A 20596-nucleotide genomic window follows, 5' to 3' on the forward strand; every position below is an offset into this window, starting at 1 on the left:
GCAATATACAGAAGGAGGAGGGGATGGAAAAACAAAGTAAATATGGGAACACTTAGGCAAGTTTGTTTGCATGGGCTAAATGGCACAGAGGTGAATGGTGATGTATGCTCAACCTTGGAACAGCAGGGCTCTGTGATACAGGGATCAAGGCATAGTCTCAATAGGTAAAAGAGGAGAAATAATGTTAACATGTTTGACTGTCTTATGAATATTTGTTTCCCTTGCCTACTATTGTAAAATAGACACTTGAGTGGGATAGAAAGGAATATTGGGAAACATGATTATAGAAAGCTTGTAAGCCCATCTTTAGCCAATAACTGAATGGAATACCTAAAAGGGGTTCTAGAACTTTACGATGAACTAGACTTCTTATTGAGCCTTTGTAGTGTATAAGTTCTTAAGTGGAATCCTGAGCCACATCCAGAAATTTCTGAGGTGGGACAGTCCCACTTGAAAGGACAAGCAGATGAGCCTGGAACAGCTAGAGGAACAGAAGATACTTCTTGAAAGAAAGACCAACAGGAAAAAAAATCCGGCAGTCTGACTGGCTACTACAAGAATAAACAACTTGTTTACCAGGAGCCATCGAGGCAAGCAATCAAGTCCCTTTAGGACCAACTCCCCTTAAAGACTGAAATGCAAAGGGAATACACTAGCAGGTATGTAAGCTTGCTGGCGACCACGTTGGTCTACGGGTGAGTAGAAGAAGGGGAAAGGAAGCAATGAAGAAATGGGCTGAGTTCAACCACATTCCATATACTCCTATCAACTGGAGATGAGAGAGAGAAGAGGAAGGGCTGGTTGGTCTGAAGTATGGTGAGACCTGGGAGTTCCTGAGCCCATGGACAAGGACATAGTCATGGAGGGCTAGAGCTGAGAATGAAGCATCCAGCTGATAAGAAGTGCAGGGAGATGCACAAGGTACTAACTTGCAGATAGTACCCGTTTGACTTTTGATAGCTTGATGATTAGAACTTGAATACAAGAAGATAAAATTTTTTTGATTCAGGAAACAAGTATAAATTGCTACAGTTTGATGAACTTGACCTATATTAATGGATGTGGTGGTTGGTGGTTATGTGTCCTGGAGTCAGGTCCGACTCATAGTGACCCTGCATAGGGTTTCTGAGGCTGTAAATATTTACGGGAGCAGAAAGCCTCATCTTGCCGGAACAGCTGGTAGTTTCGAACTGCTGACTTTGAGGTTCATAGTCTGATTCGTAACCACTATGCTACCATGGCTACTAATGGATGTGTTGTTGTTGTTGTTAAGTGCCATCAAGTTGACTCTGACCCACAGCGACCCTGTATAGGCGCATTAACCCACAACGCCACACCAGGACTCCACTAATGGATGTAGTAGTTCAAAATACCAACTGAGAGGGAAGGAATCTTCACATCAAAGACCAATCCTTTGTGTACACAGGGTTGATAGCAATGAGCAAGTTAAACATTGGCTACCTAAAATTAGGGGCTATAAAGGCACGAGGGAGTCCTAGTGTGGTGCTGTGGGCTAATGCGTCAGACTGCAAAGTAATTTGAACTGCAAGGTCGGTGGTTCAAGCTCACCAGCTGTTCCTTGGAAACCCTATACAGGGTCGCTATGGGTCGGAATTGACTCAACGGCACTTAACAACAACAATTGTTATCATGACTAATTGCAATTGTCACAATTGTAAAGTTAGAGTTTTGTAACAAAAAGAGGGAGTAGTTCATCTTACAGTCCAGGAACAGAAGACCCTAGGACCATGAAGGAAGAAGAGCACGAGCAGAATGTGGGACCCTATTGAGAGAAGCAGTGATACCAGAGATGGAGGCAGAGATGATGACGTGGAGACACAGAGCAGCTGAGGACTCTAGACTCATGGTAATAGAAAGGCAAGCTGCGTGCTGGGAGCCAGGAGGCAGGCTTGCAGAATGTGTCCTTTGGTTGTTTAAATGATTATGTATTCCTGAGTGTTTTTGTGTACATTCAAAAAAAACAACAGAGGGAATAAAAGCAAATACTGTCGAACGGTGATATATGGAGGGGTTTGTAATCATTGCAATGAAATGAAATACAATAGAATGAGTGTAAAACCAATGTTGTCCAATGTAAACTGCCACTCAATTCACAATAAAAAAAAAAAATTTTTTTTTAAGGGAAATTGTAAGGCTTAAGATAACACAAACTGCATAAATTGACATAAAAAAATGGTGCCTGACTATCATTGATGAACATTTGGATCACAGATTCTATAGAAGGATTCTGATCAAGTGGGAGAAAATGCAAAATAGAATTTTTAATTCTGGAGCTATGGAAGCTGGATGGAACCCTGAAATTATTGCCCTGAGATGATTTTTTAAATTTTAAACCAAAAATATCCCCTTAAGCCTTCCAAAACCAATAGTAATTTAGCTTAACTAGTAAAGAATGTCTGTCTTAAGCCTTGTACTTTTTCAAGATCTGCCTTTATGAGATCAAATTGACAACTGTTGTTGTTGTTAAGTGCCATCAAGTCGGTTCCGACTCATAGTGATCCTATATAGGGTTTCTGAGGAGCAGCTGTTGCAAAATATTAGATAGGTAACTCAAGAGACAGTACATTTATGTTAATAGGGAAGGGGCAGTCAGAAAAGGAGCGTGAGAATGGTTGCATAACTTAAAGAATGTCATCAGTGTCACTGAATTGTACAAAACTGTTGAACTCATCTATGTTTTCCTGAGTATATTCTCAAGAATAACAACAAAGTACATTTATGAAAGAAAGAATGGGCATCAGCATACAGAGACATGGTACAAATTAAGATAGTTGTGCAATCTGTCATCATTTTTACAAAACTTTATTTTCAATAAATAAGAAAATACAAACCATAGTTGATCCCAACTGGCTTATATAGAGGTTAACAACATGCACATATTAAAAAGACTGTACATTGGTGATGTCATATGGGGTAAGACAGTCACAGAGGTATATTGTAGGCACTTATCAACTATCTGGGATGGTTTTCAGGCGAGTTTCTTGGAGACCAATTTATAGGCTAAGTACTTCTATCATTTACTGCATAAATAACTCCACAACTGTCCATCTCACTCTAAGACAGAAACAAATTGTTGTGCCATCGAGTCGGTACCAACCCATAGCGACCTTCTGCATAGCAGAATGAAACACTGCCCGATCCTGGACCAGCCTCACCTCTGTTGCCACGTTTGAGTCCATCGATGCTTCCACTTGGCCAATCCATCTCGTTGGGGGTCGTCTTCTTCTTTTTGTCTTACCAAACATGATATCCTTCTCCAGCAACTGGTCCCTCCTGACAATATGTCCGAAGTATGAGAGATGAAGTTTGGCCATTCTGGCCTCCAAGGAGTACTCTGGCTGCACTTCTTCGAAAACAGATCTATTGGTTCTTTTGGCGGCCTGTAGCACTTTCAATGTTCTCCTCCAACACCATAACTCTAAAGCATCAATTCTTCTATGGTCTTCCTTATTCACTGTCCAGCTTTCGCATGCATATGAGGTTATTGAAAATACCATGGCTTGGGTCAGACGCACCTTAGTCCTCAAGCTGACATCTTTGCTCTTCAACACTTTAAAAAGGTCTTGTGCAGCAGATTTGCCTAAAGCAATATGTTGTTTGATTTCTTGCTTGCTGCTTCCATGAGTGTTGATAGTTGATCCAAGAAGAATGAAGACCTTGACAACTTCAATCTTTTCTCCATTGATAAGAATGTTTATTGGTCCAGCGGTGAGGATTTTTGTTTTCTTTACATTGAGATTTAATCTATACTGAAGATGGTGCTCTTTGAAACAAATAATAACAACAATAAAACCTGAAAAAACTGTTTGAGGGCCATTTGATAAGAAAAGTTAAATAGCTACTTTTTGTAAGGCATTACACTGCATTAGAAAGAGCGGAAAAACAATACAGAAATAAGAAAAAGGGCTCCTTATCTCTTTCTACTGCTTTTCTTATTATGTATTGCACACTTTGACAACCTCCATGGATCAGGACAAGAATTTCTATATCCTGCAGACTTATCCAATGTTGAAACCCAAGCAAATGAATCAATCATAAAAAAGTTCTACAAACACTGACTTTCTCCTGTTTCCTTCTACAGGGTAATTCAGATCTGTCAGTCTCTCACTCATGGATCCCTAATGGCTTCCCATCTCCCTTGGAGGAAATCCATGCTCCTCACTATGGCCTCAGCTGCCCCTTGGGATCTGTCCCCAACCCATTCCTCTGAATTCATGTCCCATCAGCCTCTGCTTGTTCTCTGTGCTCCAATCACACTGAGCTTCTCTTCTGCTCTTCCAACAAGTCAAGCTCATTCTTTTCATTCATCTGCCATTTCCTTGTCCAGATACATTCTCCCCCACATTGTCTCATCTTACCCCCTCAACTCAAGATTCATTATCCGACAGATGACCTTAAATAGCATCATTATCTTCTACCCCTGCCTTCTAATGTATTTTTGTTATAGCCCTTCTCTCTCTTGGGTTGACATTATGTATTTGTTTCTTTTTTTGGTCTGTTTTGCCCAGTAAGCATCAGTTTCATAAGCAGAGGAATCTTGCCTATTGCTGTGTTCCAGTTTCTAAAACAACAAAAACAAATCTACTGATGATATAGACTCATAGCAACTCTGCCAGAGCAAAACTGCCCCAGAGGGTTTCCAAGGAGGAGGCTGTAAAGCTTATGAAAATAGACTGCCATAGCTTTCTCCCACAGTTTGGCATGTGGTTTTGAACCGCTGACTTTCCAGTTACCAGCTGAGTATTTAAATCACCATACCACCAGTGTTCCTAAGAACCCAAAACCCATTTTCAACTCAGTGCAACCCCAATGTTACTGAGTATAGTTGCTCCATAGGGTTTTTCTAGCTGTAATCTGTATTGAAGCAGATCATCAGACATTCCTTCCAGGATACACAAGATAACAATCTTTTGATCAGTTATTATTAAGTGTGTCAAGTAGTTCCGACTCATAGTGACCCTGTATAGGATCTCTGAGGAGCGGCTGGTGGGTTTGAACCGCCTTTGTGTGAAAACCATTTGCACCACTCAGTGAGAATGTCTAGTATATACAGACTCAATTCATGTGCAAAAATTGAATGCTTGAGAGTTTATTTAATCACAACAACAACAATGGTACACCCAGTCTTACATATTTAATTCCATTCTAACCTTACTTTCATGAGGTTTCCCTGATTTTGTTACATGAAGAAAGTATTTTAATATGGAAAAGTGGCTAATGCCTCTCTATAACAAAAGGATCAAAAGAGAGAACAGGTTCTTTTCTCTGAAAGGTATTTGAAATTGATGGTAAAACATTGATTAATTCTGCAAACTGCTAATTGAAAACATTATCTGACTTCTCTCTCTCTACAGTTGCTAATAGTTTCCCAAGAGAAACAATAGTTCTACATTTTACAATCCTGTTTGATTTTACATTTAGAACAGGTCAATGAACTTCAGGTCACATTTTCTTGTTACATGTGGAGCGTATTTTTTTCTCTAGCAATAAAAATACTATTCTATAACAAAACATAACTTGAACATTAAAAAATTGGTAAAAGAATATGATGGATTGAATTGGGTTTCCCAAAAAAGTGTTGTAAGTCCTAACCCCATCCTGAGTCCTGGCAGTGTAGTGATTATGCACTCTACAGCTAACCCAAAGTTCAAAGGTTCAAACCCATTATCCACTCTGCAGGAGAAAGATGTGGCATTCTACTTCCCTAAAGATTACAGCCTTGGAAACTCCACGGAGGAGCAGGTCTAGTTTGTCTTACAGGTTGGAATTGACTTGAGGGCAACAGAGTACAGTTGTGGTTATAACCCCACATTGGAATTAATTTTCTTTGCAATGTTAATGAGACAGTATTATTGCGGGGTGTGTGAGATAGAAAAGAGATTTAACAAGCAAGTAAGTAAGCAAAGATGGTGGAACATAGGCACCATGCCACATGAAGATCACCAATCAATCAAAGACTAGAAGGTGAGTAGACAAGTACATTCCCTTAGAACTAACAGAGAAAGAAAACCTTCTCCTAGATTCTCCTCCCCAAATGTAGACTTCTAGTTTTCTAATCATGAGAAAAGTAATTTCCATTTGCTAAAGACAACCACTTGTGCTATTTCTGTTATAGCAGAGCTAGATAACTAAGAAAAAGAAATTGGGTATGCCCTAACTTAAATAGTTGAATATTCAAGCATGTGAAAAACAAGAATGGTCTGACCTACTGTGGTAGATTCAAGAATGAGCACAATCCTTCACTCCTGATTGCAGTCACATGATTTGCAATGTGACACTGCAGCTCCTCCCATCAAGAAATGGAATCTACTTCTTCTTTACTTAAATTTTGGTTGGCCTTGTGATTTCATTTGGCCAGTAGAATACAGGAGACGTGACTGTGTGAAAGATCTGAAACAACACACAGAAGGCTTCCCAGTCTTCCATTTTCTCACTTAGAACCCTGCACAGCAGATATCTGAAGAAAGAAAGATATCTGAAGAAAGCTTAGATCATGAAGAGGAAGGACAACTGAAGTCATCCAAGATCAGCCTATAGCTCACTGATTCCCAAATAGAGGAGCGTGGTCTGCCAGCCCCACAGCTAACAATAAATGAGCCCAACTCAAACCAGAAAAATCATCAGATCACTTGTAGACATGTAAGTAATAATAAATGTTTACTATTTTAAGCCAGCGTGTATGAAGGCAGTTTATTACACAGCAATAGCCAACCAATACAAGCATCATGGCAGCTTTAAAACAAATATATCCATATAAAGGCAAAGGACATGCAGATTTCTAAGAATCCTTGTTAAGTTGTCTTTTCTTGACCAGTAGATGAGGATGTCAGACTTCTAGATCTCTTGTCTAGTTCCCAAATCAATTAATATCCCATCTTTATTTTTAGATAATGTGCAAAACTATCTAGCGTGAGTCCACAAAACTTTATTTCAGCTATTCTATCTTCTCCTTCCTTCCAATATTATAGAAAGAATCCTTTTCACAGTTAATTCATCAGCACTGATGCCAAGAAGAAAGCACACCAAAACAGTTCAAAAACAGTGGACAATTCAGGTTGAATGACAGAGACAAAAGAAGAGACTCAGGGTTAGAACCATTGCAATAGTAAAGAAAGGTTAGTAGCATCCACTACAGCCCCCACTATAGTTATACTTGTGTCTTACTAGTGGTCTGTTGTTTATAGGGTATGGCTGTTGTGGTTAAGTGCTGTGGAGTCAGTTCTGACTCATAGCGACCCTGTATAGGACTTCTGAGGCTATAACTCTTTGTGGGAGCAGAAAGCCTCACCTTTCTCCCAGGAAGCAGCTGGTGGGCTCATATGACCAACCTTGTAGTTCACAGTCCAGTGCTTATTCTGCATAGTCATCACATTCATCTTTATAGTGGATACTGTTTTGTGCTACTGAGCTATTGTTACAATAATGCTCAATTAGCAAACAACACCAAAAGTTCTGCAACTTGCACCAACAAACATTTGGTGTCATGTTCATGGGGCTATGAGTTGGCTGGGATTTTTCCAATCTACTCTGGACTGGAATATCAACTTTAGACTGTGGCTGCTTTGGGTGGTCTTGAGTTTAAGCTGTGGGTTCAGTTCAGGTCTGCTGCATGTTTGTTATACTGCAGCTAGCAGACCACCAGCTACCTGAGATATGTTCTTCTCTTGAAAGATAACCAGAGTGCAACAATAGCAAGACCAAATGCATAAGCACATTTGAAGTCCACTTTTCATCAAGTCTACTACTAACTGACCATGTCACTGAGATAACTAAGTCCAAAGTTGAGTGGTAGACACATTTACCCAACTACCATTGTCATGACAACATGCTTAATTCTAATACAAGAGTGAAGAACTGAGACAAATTATTTAATCAAGCACATTACTTTTATGATACAATTTCTTCTCCATTTTGGCTCTTCATGGCAATGCAGGATAGAGGAAATCCCAGTTAACTGTCTTCATTCAGCCAAAAAGATCTCACCATTCAACGAGTATCTACTCTGTGGATTTCCACTGAGCAAGCAAGCCCACTGTCATCTGAGATCTCCAAAGTCTTCCAGATATTAGAGTTTGTACCACTGTACTACCATCCTCATTCCCAACACAACCACTGCCACCATCATGACCAACGTAGGTTCTCACTAATTAAATACTCATCATGCAACAGGCTCTACATACATATGGCTGCCTCAGGGATATCAATATTCTTGATTTAAAGTTAATTAGCTTGCTAAAGTTAACATAGTAAGTAGGTGAACTTAGATTCATATCCAGATGTGTCTATACCAGACTGCCCCTGTATATTAGAACTTCCTACCATTTCACACTACCAGGAGCTCTGGTAACACAGTAGTTACGAATCGGGCTGCTAACCTCAGGGTCAGCAGTTCGAAACTACCAGCTGTTCCACAGGAGAAAGATGAGGCTTTCTGCTCCCGTAAAGATTAACAGCCTCAGAAACCCTGTGCAGGGTCACTATAAGTCAGAATCGACTCCATGGCACAAAACAACAACAACCACCATTTCACATACTGACTTTGTATTATTGATGTATTTTGCTTGCACATTAGATTTATTCTAGTAAAATGCATCACATTCCTTTAAAAAAAATTTCAGTTTAGTTTTGTGAAAAAATATCCAGAGCTAAAACTACTCCCATTCCAGTTTCTAGACATAATGAGCAGTGACACTGGTTACCTTCTTCACATTGTGTCGACATTCTCATTAGGTATGTTCTAGATGTTTCACGTCCATTGACTTAATCACCCTGCCTTCTCAACTATGCTTTAAAATAGCTGTTGACCTTTGCTCTTATACACACACACACACACATGTATTTTAAAGAAACACAGAACTCAAAGGTGACAGTCTTTACTCTTTGTTACTTAATTTCAAGATGAACTTCAGGGAATAGCTTCAATTCAAGGTTTGAAGAGCAGCTTAAGACCATAGTTTTGAGGACTCCTTCAGCCTTAACAGGTCCAGTAAGCATGGCTTCTATAAGAATTTGAAGTTTTGTTCCTCATGGATCTCCCTTTTAATCAGAATCCATTTATTGTGCTAGTGATCAGAACATTCAGCAGTGGTAGCCAGGCACCGTCTGGTTCTGGTTCCTGTACACATTAGTCCTATAGTCCAGTTCTTTCTGAGTCTTCGGCTTCCTTCTGTGTTATTCCAGCTGAATAAAGATGACAGCTTAGATGGCTGTTTGCAAGCTCCTAAGAGGCCAAATGCTACTCAACAGACTGGGAAGAAAGACATAATCTTTAGGAAACATATCATGCCAACTGACTGCATTGTGCCATGACACCAATTTTCTAATCCCCCAAACTATGAACTGATCCCATGAGGTGATTCGTTATTTTGAACTAGTATCAGTAGCTGTAAACCCCATGCCTTTATTTTGGTTGTTTTTGTTGCAAAACCTTCCACAACCTCTCACCTGCCCAGTCATTCCTTGCCCTTGTGTAGAGCTTACTGACATTACTTACATCCATCATGCTGGGCAGATTTGACTTCTGTTCAGTGCTACTCTACCATTACTATAAACAAAGAGTGACTGCTACCTAGAGACTCCACCAGTCATCTGTCTGTTGCGGGTATTGTGGTGGCCTGCATGATGTTGGAGGCTCATTGCTATTTTAAATACCTTCAGGGTCACCCATGGTAGACAGGTTTCAGAGGGGCTTTCAGACTAACACAGACCAGGAAGAGGAAGAGGCAGACTACTTCTGAATGTTTGTTGCTACTGTGTTTGTTAAGTGCCGTTCAGTTGGTTCCAACACATAGTGACTATATTTAGGGTTTCTGAGGAGCAACTACTGGGTTTGAACTGCCAACCTCGTGGCTCGCAGTCCAGTGCTGATCCTGCTGTGCCACAACAGGACTCCATATACATATGTGTGTATTTATATATACATATTAAGAGCTTGTCTTTGCAACACTAAATTCAAGTCCCAGCTTAGATGCTGCTTAGCTATTCGACCTCAGAAAAGTTATTTTACTTCTCTGCATTTCCATTTTCTTATTATCAAGATGCAGGTTAAAATGTCTGCCTTATAGGCTTGATATAACATAAGAAAAGTTTAGAGCCTGGCACATAAAATGTGCGTACTTACTACGTGGTTATTGTTATCATGGCTCAAATTGGAGGCTAGATCACAGATCATGAGATCTACTGACCACAGTCTATCATAAAAGACTGATGAAAAGTAATTCAGTACTCTGGCAAGAAAAATACCGAATATATTTTAATATACTTTAACAGGATTGAAACAAGAGTTAGCAAAAAACCTTAAATCAGTACACTACAGTCCATTACCCAAGATTCTGCTAACTTTAGATCTCAATCATTAAGGAAGTAAGAGGTTGAATGCTGGAAGAAAGTAAACAAAACTTAGTTTCATTGAAAGGCTTGGCTGAATATGTCAGCAGGCTAGTAAAATATCTCTATTTGAAAGTCTATGCTAGATAGTTCATAATAGATTTCATCATTTGGTGAGAGGAGGCAAAAGGAGAAAATACTATTACTGTAAGTATTTTTCTGACAGTTCACCTATGATTACAATTTTATGGTTCACTGCTTATGGAAAACTGAATAAAAGAACATATTTGTGATTTCATACTGGCAACAAAAAGAGAAGATTGCTAAAATGTCTATAGCCATTTCAAAACCTTCAAAGATAATTCCCAGTTCCCTGTTCACTAAATGCAAGACGCCCATTGTCTCTTAAATCTCAACCTTCCATTGCAGTTAGTCTCTCAGTAACAGCATGTGCAGGCAGATAGAAATATCTGGTCAAGTGCTCCAAGAAAAAATTGATATAGAAGTAAGGAAAATAATGATGAGACCCTCTCAGAATTGTCACTCTGGGGAATTAAAGAGTCCTGGTATGACACTGTAGGATACGTACAGGAGTGTGAGGTTGGTTTGACCATAAAGATGGTGTTATAAACTCATCAGTCGCTCTTTGGAAACCTTATACTGGATCGCAGTGTGTCAGAACTGGCTTGATGGCAGTTAACAACAACAATCTGGACTTGTACCCCCACACCTTTATTGTTGTTATTGTTCCGTGCCATCAAGTCAGGTCCAACTCATAGCAACCCTGTATAGGGTTTCTGAGGAGCAGCTGGTGAGTTTGAACCACTGACCACGTGGTTCAAATTGATCTTGTGGTCCAGTGATTATCCCATGGTGCCACATCCCATACCTTTAATGCCCTCTGCCACTTAAGTGGAACATGTTTATATGTCATATACATCTTCTCTTTCTGTGTTCTCTGAATGTTAAGTACATCTGACCAGGAAAAGCATTTACAATTACAGTTCATCAACTAGCTAATAACTGCAAGAATGGGTGCCTTTGGAAAGAAAAATGTTTAATTCCTGGCCTATTTTTTCAATCATATGATGGGAGAGACAGGCTAAGTATGACCAGAGGGAAAGTTTACACTGGGAAGAATCATGAATCATGGGTAATATCCACTCTAAAATAGGAGAGGCAGCAGGTAGACTCACAACATAGACTGACATGGCTGTTTCAACACTCAGCTTTGTCTCACCAGAAAGACAAAAACAAACTAAACACATGTCTTTGAGCAACACAGGAATTTATGCCTTATGATTCCACCGATGCCTTGTCCTCTGCATTTACATTGTTGTTGTTGGTAAGCGCCATCGAGTCGATTCCAACCCATAGCAACCCTTTATAGAGTTTCCAAGGAGTAGCTGGTGAGCTTGAACTGCCGACCTTGCAGTTCAAACAGTTTTACAGTCTGGTGCATTAACCCACAGCACCACACCTTGAGCCTCTGTTTATTGCCAGGCATTGGGTTAGGTGTTATGACTGTAACCTATATGGTCTTTGCCCTTGTAGGGATAGCCCAGAGGAGGAGATAGACAATAACAAAACAAATATACAAGAAACTTCAGATGGTGATAAATACTCTGATAGCAATAAACAGAGTACTGCTTCAGTAAAACAAATAAAATAATGTGTGCCGGCCCTGTATATGATTTCTGAGGCTATATATCTCTATAAAGGTAGAAAGTGTCCTCTTTCTCCCGAAAACAAGTAAGTAGTCTACTTTAGACAGAATGGTGGATGATCACTTCTCCGACAGTTAATACCTGAAGGAGTCAGTCCTTGAAAGCAATAGAATGGGGGAAGAGTCCTTGGGGCAGACAATGCTAGGATTACCCCAGGGAATCAGTTCTCTCCACCTATCTAGACCTCTAGTCTACTGACCTTTCCTGGAGTGTAAGCAGATCCTGTGACTTATTTCTAACTGACAGTAGGGGACAGTAAAGTGATTTTGCAGATATCATTAGAGTCCTAAACAGTTGACTTTAAGTTACTTTAAGTTAACCTATAGGAAGATTCCTGGTATGGCGCTGTAGACTCAGCACTAGATTACAAACCACAAGGTCAGTGGTTCAAACCCACCAGCTACTCCTTGGAAACCCTATACAGAGTCACTATGAGTTGTAACCAACTCAATGGTACTTAACAACAACATAGGAAGACTAAGGAGCTCTGGTTGTATAGTGGGTTATGAGTTGGGCTGATAACCATAAGGTCAGCAGTTCAAATCTACCAGTAACTTTGCAAGAGAAAGATAAGGCTTTCTGCTCCCATAAAAATTTACAACCTCAGAAACCCTGTAAAACATTACTATCAGTCAGAACTAACTAGATGGCAAACGACCAGCAGCAGCATCATATGAAGACCGTCTTTGGTGGGTCTAATTTAATCAGGTGATACCTTTCAATGTGTTACCAGTCATCTGTCAGTTTGTCATGCTATGGTGGCTTATGTGTTGCTATGAAGCCGGAAGCTATGCCACTGGTATTTTAAATAACAGCAGGGCTACACATGGTGGACAGGTTTCAGCGGAGCTTCCAGACATTCTTTGCCTCTCTGGAGAGTAAGAAACCAGCATGGATATTCCGTTCACACAATCAAACACCGCATCTGAAATGGCTGGTGGGAAAAACAGCAGGCTTGGTCCTTCCTCCCCCTTTCTGACAAGTGGCAGGAATGAGCATTTGCTGTTCTTTTTTCTGGGAGGGTGTTGTGTTTTTGCAGCATTACCGGTCACCTTTCATGCCAGTCCAGGCCTGAGAGCTCCCGGAAACCTCTTCCACAGCACCCTAGCCTCTAGCCCAACCCACACTGCAACACCATGGTCATTTGTAAGATAGACTAGGAAGAAGGAGAAGCAAACTACTTCTGAAAGTTTATTCACTGAAAACCTTATGAATAGCAGGGGAACATTTTCAGATACAATATTGGAAAATGAAAACATTAAAAATATCAGCACAAAGTATTCTTAGACATAGTGCTGAAGATGAGCCCCTCAGGTTGGAAGCACTCAAAAAACAAAACAGAAAACTGGGTAAGAGCTGCCTCCTCAAAGTAGAGTTGACCATACTGCCATGGATGGAATAAAGCTTTTGAGATCTTCGTTTGCTGACAGGGCCTAACTCTAAAGTAGAAGAAATAACTATATAATCAGAACGTGGAATCCATGAAGTATGAATCTAGGAAAATTAGAAGTTGTCAAAAATGAAATGGAACACATAAAAATACATATTCGAGGCATTAGTGAACTGAAATGAACTAGTATTGGCCATTTTAAATCAGACAATTTTATGGCTCACTACACTGGGAACAACAAATTCAAGAAGAATGGCGTTGCATTCATTGTCAGAAAGAACATTTCAAGATCTATCTTGAAGCACAATGCTGTCGGTGATAAAATAATATCAATATGCCTACAAGGAGTCTTGGTGTGGTGCTGTTGGATAAGCATACACTGCTAACCAAAATGTCAGTGGTTCAAAACCACCAGTTGCTCCTAGCAAACCATATACAGAGTCACTATGCATCAGAAACCACTCAATGGCACTTAACAATAACAACAACAAGACAGACTAGTTAATACCACTATTACTCAAATTTATGTAACAACCACTAAGGTCAATGATGATCAAATTGAATAATTCTATCAACTTCTTCAGTCTGAAATTAATCAAATGTGCAATCAAAATGCATTGATAATTACTGGTGATTGGAATGTGAAGGTAAGAAACGAAGAAGTATCAGTAGTTGGACAATATGACCTTGATGATGGAAATGGTGCTAAAGATCACATGAGAGACTTTGCAAGACTAGTAACTTATTCATTGCAAATACCTTTTGAAACAACAAAAAAGGTGACTACACACTTGAACATCACCAGATGTAATACACAGGAATCAAACTGACCACGTCTATGGAAAAGTAGAAAAGCTCAATAGTACCAGTCAAAACAAGGCCAGGCACAGATTGTAGGACAGCCCAACAAATGCTCATATGCAAGTTCAGACTGAAGCTGAAGAAAATCAAACTATGGTCACAAAATACAACCCTTGAATATATCCCACCAGAATACTATCATCTCAAGAATAGATTTCATGCATTAGACACTAAGACCAAAGACTAGTAGAGTTGTGGGATGGCCTCAAGATCATCATACAGGAAGAAAATAAAAGGGCATTAAAAATATAGGAAAGAAAGAAAAGACAAAAATTGTCAGATTAGACTCTGAAACTTCCTCTTGAGCATAGAGAAGCTAGAGTAAATGGAATAAAAGAGGAAGAAAAGAGCTTAACAGAGAATTTCAAAGGGCAGCTTTAGAAGACAAACAAATATTATAACGAAATGTAGAAAGACCTGAAATTATAAAACCAAAAGAACATGCTCAGCGATTCTCAAGCTGAAAGAAGTGAAGAAAAAAATTTCAAGTTGCAAGTTGCAATACTGAAGGGATAGCTACCTGGACAATTGATTGGAAAAGATCAATGTCTGTGCCCATTTCAATAACAGGTAACCCAATGGAATGTGGAAATCACTGCACAGTATCATTAATATGACATGCAAGCAAATTTTAATTAAAAGAATTTAAAAAAACGGTTGTAACTGTACATCAGCAGGGAACTGCCAGAGATTCAAACTGGATTCAGAAGAGGATGTGGCAGTAGGGGTATCATTGCTGATGCCACATGGATCATGCCTGAAAGCAGAGAATATCAGAAAGTGGTTTATCCCTGCTTTACTGACTGCGCAAAGGCTTTCGTCTGTGTGGACCATGACAAACTGTGATTAACAATGCAGAGAATGGGTATTGCAGAACACTTCATTGTGCTTACGATGAACCTGTACATAGACCAAGAGGTAGTTGTTTGAACTGAACAAGGGGGATACTGAATGGTCTTAAAATCAGAAAAGGTATGTGGCAGGGCTTTATTCTTTTACCACACTTACGAAATATGTACACTGAGCAAATAATCCAAGAAACTGAATTATTTGAAGAAGAATATGGCATCAGGATTCATTAGCAACTTGTGATATGCAGGTGATACAACCTTGCTTGCTGGGAGGGAAGAGGACTTAAAATACTTACTGATGAAGATCAGAGATTACAGCCTTCAAAAGGAATTGTACCTCAACTCAAAGAAAACAAAGATCCTTATAACTGGACCAATGCATAACAACATGGTAAGTGTAGGAAAGACTGAAATTGTCAGAGATTTCATTTTTCTTGGATCCACAAACAACACTCATGGAAACAGCAACCAAGAAAATAAATTGACATATTCCATTAGGCAAATCTACTGCACAAAACTTCTATAAAGTTTTACAGATCAGTGATACCAGTTTGAGGACTAAGGTGCACCTTACTCAAGCCGTGGTATATTCAATTGGCTCAGATGCATGTGAAAGTTGGATAATGAATAGGGAAGACTGTAGAAGAATGGATACATTGAATTATGGTGTTGGGGAAGAATACTATGGACTGCCAGAAGAACAATGAAATCTGTGTTAGAAGTACAGCCGGAATGCGCCATACAAACCAGGATAGTGAGACTTCATCTCTCATACTTCAGACATATTATTAGGAAGGACTAGTTCCTAGAGAAGCAAATCATGCTTGGTAAAGTAGAGGGTCAGTGAAAAAGAGGAAGACACCCAAAGAAATGGATTGACACAGAGTGGCAGCAGAAATGGGCTCAAATGTATTAAAAATTATAAGGAGGGCTCCGGATTGGGTAGAGTTTCATTCTGTTATGCATAGGGTCACTATAAGTTGGAACCAAGTCAATGGCACCTAACAACAACCTTTATATGTGGACCTAGAAACTAGAGACTGGAAGCAGCAGTGATTATCTCTTTATGCTGGCTTTGAAGATTTCTACAACTGTGAGGAAATGAGTTTTGCCAATAACCTGAGGGAGTGTTGAAGCACACCCTTCCCTAGGTGTGCCACCAGATGAGAACACAGGCCAGCTGAAACCTTGATTTAAGCCTTATGAAAGCCTGAGTGGAATTCAGCTAAGTCATGCCTGGACTTCTAACCAACTTGTTGTATAACAAACAATGGAAATGAATACAACACTCAAAGGAGAAGAAAACAAATATAAAGCCATTGGGACATGTGTGGTAAGCAATGGGAAAGACAGTGAAGAGCATGGATCACTCTAGGGCAAAGTGGTGGTTGGTGGTTATGTGCATTGAAGTCAGTTCCAACTCATAGTGACCCTGTGTTGGGTTTCCGAGGAGGCCGTAAATCTTTATGGGAGCAGAAAGCCTCATCTTTCTCCCATGAAACAGCTGGTAGTTTTGAACTGCTGACTTTGAAGTTAGTAGCCCACTTTGTAACCCCTACACTGTAAGAAAGTTTATGCTCTATCTTTGAAAACTAACCTGATGGCTAGTACACAGGAATTGCTTAGAAACAGCTTGCTTAGAACACATAAATAAAATAACATTTGAAGTGAAATACATAAAGTTAAATGAAAGAATATTGTTGAATAGTAAAATAACCCTTAATACTAGATTGTCATTTCTAGGCTCATTGTCTGCCTAGATTTTAATACATTTCTTCAAGAGATATTTATTGAAAGACCATTATATGTAAAGAATTGTCTTAGTGGTAAAGGGATAAGAAAAGTAGTTAAGAAATAGAGCCTGTCTCAAGAAGCAAATCTTTAGACAACAGTTCCAGTGGAAACTTCTGGACCAGGAAAAAGTTACGTATTTATAGGGAGATTAAAGTCTTAGTAATGAGGTACAGATATAACCCAATAATTTGGGTCACAGCTGAATGTCTGATAATTTGAACTTTCTCTTTGGAGTCTACTGAATGATCTAAAAAGCTGCCAGTGCTAATCAAGTCCTAGGAAGACAGTATTTTAATAAGATAACCACATCATCAAAGGCAATGTTGAAGATGCTTTGGAGGAAGGGAAATGAAATGTTAAGAAAATTAGCAGTTCAGTGATAGTGGGAAATTCAATACTGAAATTGCAAAGGTGTTTATAGATCAAGAAATTATATCCATGTGACTCTTCGAGACTTCTAGATTTATCTGAACAATTGCCAGAGATTCAGAGAGGATAAGTGAAGAGAATATTGTAACCTTGTGCTAGATAGATGCAGGGTGCATGGCTGTTATCCCTGCTGTCCACTGGGTACAAAGGATGGTTGAGAAACTAAGACTCATGCTGTTGACTTTTCCAGGAGCTAAGAGTAGGTCAAGGAACTCAGGTGGCATTGTGGCTTAGGCATTGGGCTGCTCCCAGGGAGAAAGAGGAAGCTCTTTGTTACTGTAGAGTTACAGATTCAGAAACCCTAAGGAACACTTGTACTCTGTACTACAGAATAACTATGAGATGGAATTGACTCAGTGGCAATGAGGCTAAGAGTAGGTTGGTAAGAACACAGACAGAAATGACATTTTCAAAGAGCAGAACACAACAAATGACTTTGTGAGCTCACACTCATTCACATGTCCTTGGAAACTGACCCAGTTGCTTGACTAAGAAGAACTGATCGGCATTTTAAAATATATTAAAATGTACACTTGTCTTTTCCTAAAATGCACATCTGGGATATTTTTAAAGGGGAACTGTACATGTTTTAGAATTAAGCAATTAAGCAAATAACTTGAAAACCTTGTCAAGGAAGCAGAAAGTTAAAAGTACAGTGGGACATAAAATTGAAGCCAAATTTAGAGGCCACTAAAGGGGAAGGAAGGAGCTCTGGTAGCGTAGTGGTTACAAGTTGGGCTTTTAACCTCGAGGTCAGCTGTTCGATACTACCAGTGGCTCTACAGGAGACAGATGAGGCTTTCTGCTCTCATAAAGATTTACAGCCTCAGAAATCCTGTACAGGGTTGCTATGGGTTGGAAACAACTCCACAGCACTTAACAACAACAACAAAGGGGAAGGGGAGACATGCTGATTTACAGTTTTAAATAATTTTTGTTGTTATTTTTAAGTCTCTCAAGTTGGTTCTGACTTGTATGGAGTTTCTGAGGAGTGGCTGGTAGGTTTGAACCATTTTGACTGTGGCTTAGCAGTTCAAGGCTTATTCTACAGGACCACACACCAGGTCTCCTTTAAATGCTTATCACACACACTAAATTATTATTACTATTATTGTTGTTGTTGTGAAATGCCATTGGGACAATTCCGACTCATAGCAACCCAGTATATAGCTTCCAAGGAGCACCTGGTGAGCTTGAACTGCTGACCGGGTGGTTCAAATTGACTTTACAGTCCAGTGCATTAACCTGTAGTGCCACACCAGGACTATTAGGAGCTTTGCATTTTATGAAGATGAGAGCACAAGTACTTACTGCCTGAGTCTTATTTATCAGCTAATTGCAATCACTTTTCAGAGAGATCCACTAATTCCTAGTTCGCTGGTTCCGTGAAGTTTAGAATTTAACTGAAATGCTAAAAACTAGTAGCTACACAACTGATGCCTTCTTCCCAAAAGTTTGTTAACATTTTGGGCCATCAAGTTGATTCAACTGACAATGACCCTATAAGTCAGGGTAGAACTATTCCATATGATTTTTTAGGTTATAATCAAAGTCGGCAGTTCAAATCCACCAGCTGCTCCTTGGAAACCCTAAACAGGGTTGCTATGAGTCAGAACCAACTCAAAGGCACTTAACAACAACAACAATAATCTTTATGACTGCTCCTCAGAAACCGTATACAGGATCACTATGAGTTGGAACTGACTCACAGGCACTTAACAACAACAATCTTTATGTAAGCAAATCCCTAGGTTGCTCTCCTACAAAGCCACTGAGTGGGTCTGAACCTCCAGTCTTTTGATTAGCAGCCAAGTGCCTAACCATTATACCACCAGGGGTCTTTCCAGAGAGTCAAGGATACATCTAAGCAACACCAATTTGGATAATAAGAATTGCTAGTTATTGGACACTGGAAATTAAGCTAAGTGAGATCCAACTCTTTCACGAGTCTCATCCATTCTCAAATAAACAAAACAAACGGAAAAAAAAAATTCCATGTAAAAATACAGAGACATTCACTGAGCCTCCTTGGGTTTTGCTTACATGTTTGAACAAACACAGTTCATGTTATATCTGACAACTGACATGTAACTTACATAAGTGATCTTTGATAAACACCATTACTCACTTGAGCTTAAAAACTGAAGTCCCTGGTTGTTGTTGATGTTAAGTACCATCAACTTGGTTCTGACTCATAGCATCCCTTTAAAAGGTTTCTGAGGAGTGGCTGACAAGTTTGGACTGCCAGCTTTTGGAAGAAACATGTGGGAGCCATGTTTGACTTACTCTAGCTTCATAAAAGGGAAATGGAGTCAAAGTCAAAATCAGCTCAAGGCCAAGTCCTAGGACATGGAGGTCAGGCATGTCTCCACCCCACAACTTTCTTTATCCTTTTCTGACATTAATCATCCCTCCCATGGCACTTCCTGTTTCACATTTGGGTTTGATAATCCATTGCAATGGCCACACAGCATTTACAGTTCTGGGGTTTATTAGGGAAATGAATAGGGTACAATTCAGGATCAGAAAAACTCAGGACACATCAGCTCTCTAGTGAGGAATGCCTTTTGTCTTGCTACAGGCATACCTCACTCTTGTTTTTGGCCACTCAGCCATGTGGTCCCTTGGCCTCTACCCTGCTGGGGCAGGTATTACAAAGCTCTTCAGTCTGTCCGTGAACGCCTAAAGGACACATTCTACAAGCCAGTGTCCTGCCATTAATTATTAAGCTTTACTCAGTCCATGGACCTAGAGCCCACTGCTGCTCTATGTCTCCATGCCACTGCCCCTGCCATTGCCTCTTCTGTTGCTGTGTTTCTAGGTAATGATCTCATGCTCCACTCATGTTCTTCCTTCTTGATGGTCCTAGAATCCTCTGTTCCTGCTTCTTAGATGGCTGCTTTTAAACCTAGCTGGAGGGAGGCAGGGCTTGATGGTGGATTGGAGAGAAGTGTTGTGAGGATATCCAGCAGCAACAACACAGAATACCAGAAGAAGCAGGTTCAGTGGATGGTCCCAGAACTCTGAACTACATATAAAGGAATATTTAGAAATACTGAAGGCTTACAACCAGTAGAATTTGTAGCAGAAGCAAGAAATCCAGTGCTTTAGGATCTCTGGGCCTCAGCAGCCCACGAAGCCACCATCTTGGGTGAGATGGAACAGGGGAAGGATCAGAGCCACCACAGATGCCTGAC

General features: G+C 39.9%; 1 protein-coding gene across 1 annotated transcript in view; it reads right to left on the reverse strand.

The window, feature by feature from the left end:
• Positions 1 to 20596, reverse strand: part of CADPS (Ca++-dependent secretion activator) — a 755300-nt gene that overhangs the window by 542272 nt on the left and 192432 nt on the right. The gene's annotated exons all lie outside the window — the stretch shown is intronic.

This window comes from Chrysochloris asiatica, unplaced genomic scaffold, assembly GCF_000296735.1.
Source record: "Chrysochloris asiatica unplaced genomic scaffold, ChrAsi1.0 scaffold00046, whole genome shotgun sequence".
NCBI classification, from domain to species: Eukaryota; Metazoa; Chordata; class Mammalia; order Afrosoricida; family Chrysochloridae; genus Chrysochloris; species Chrysochloris asiatica.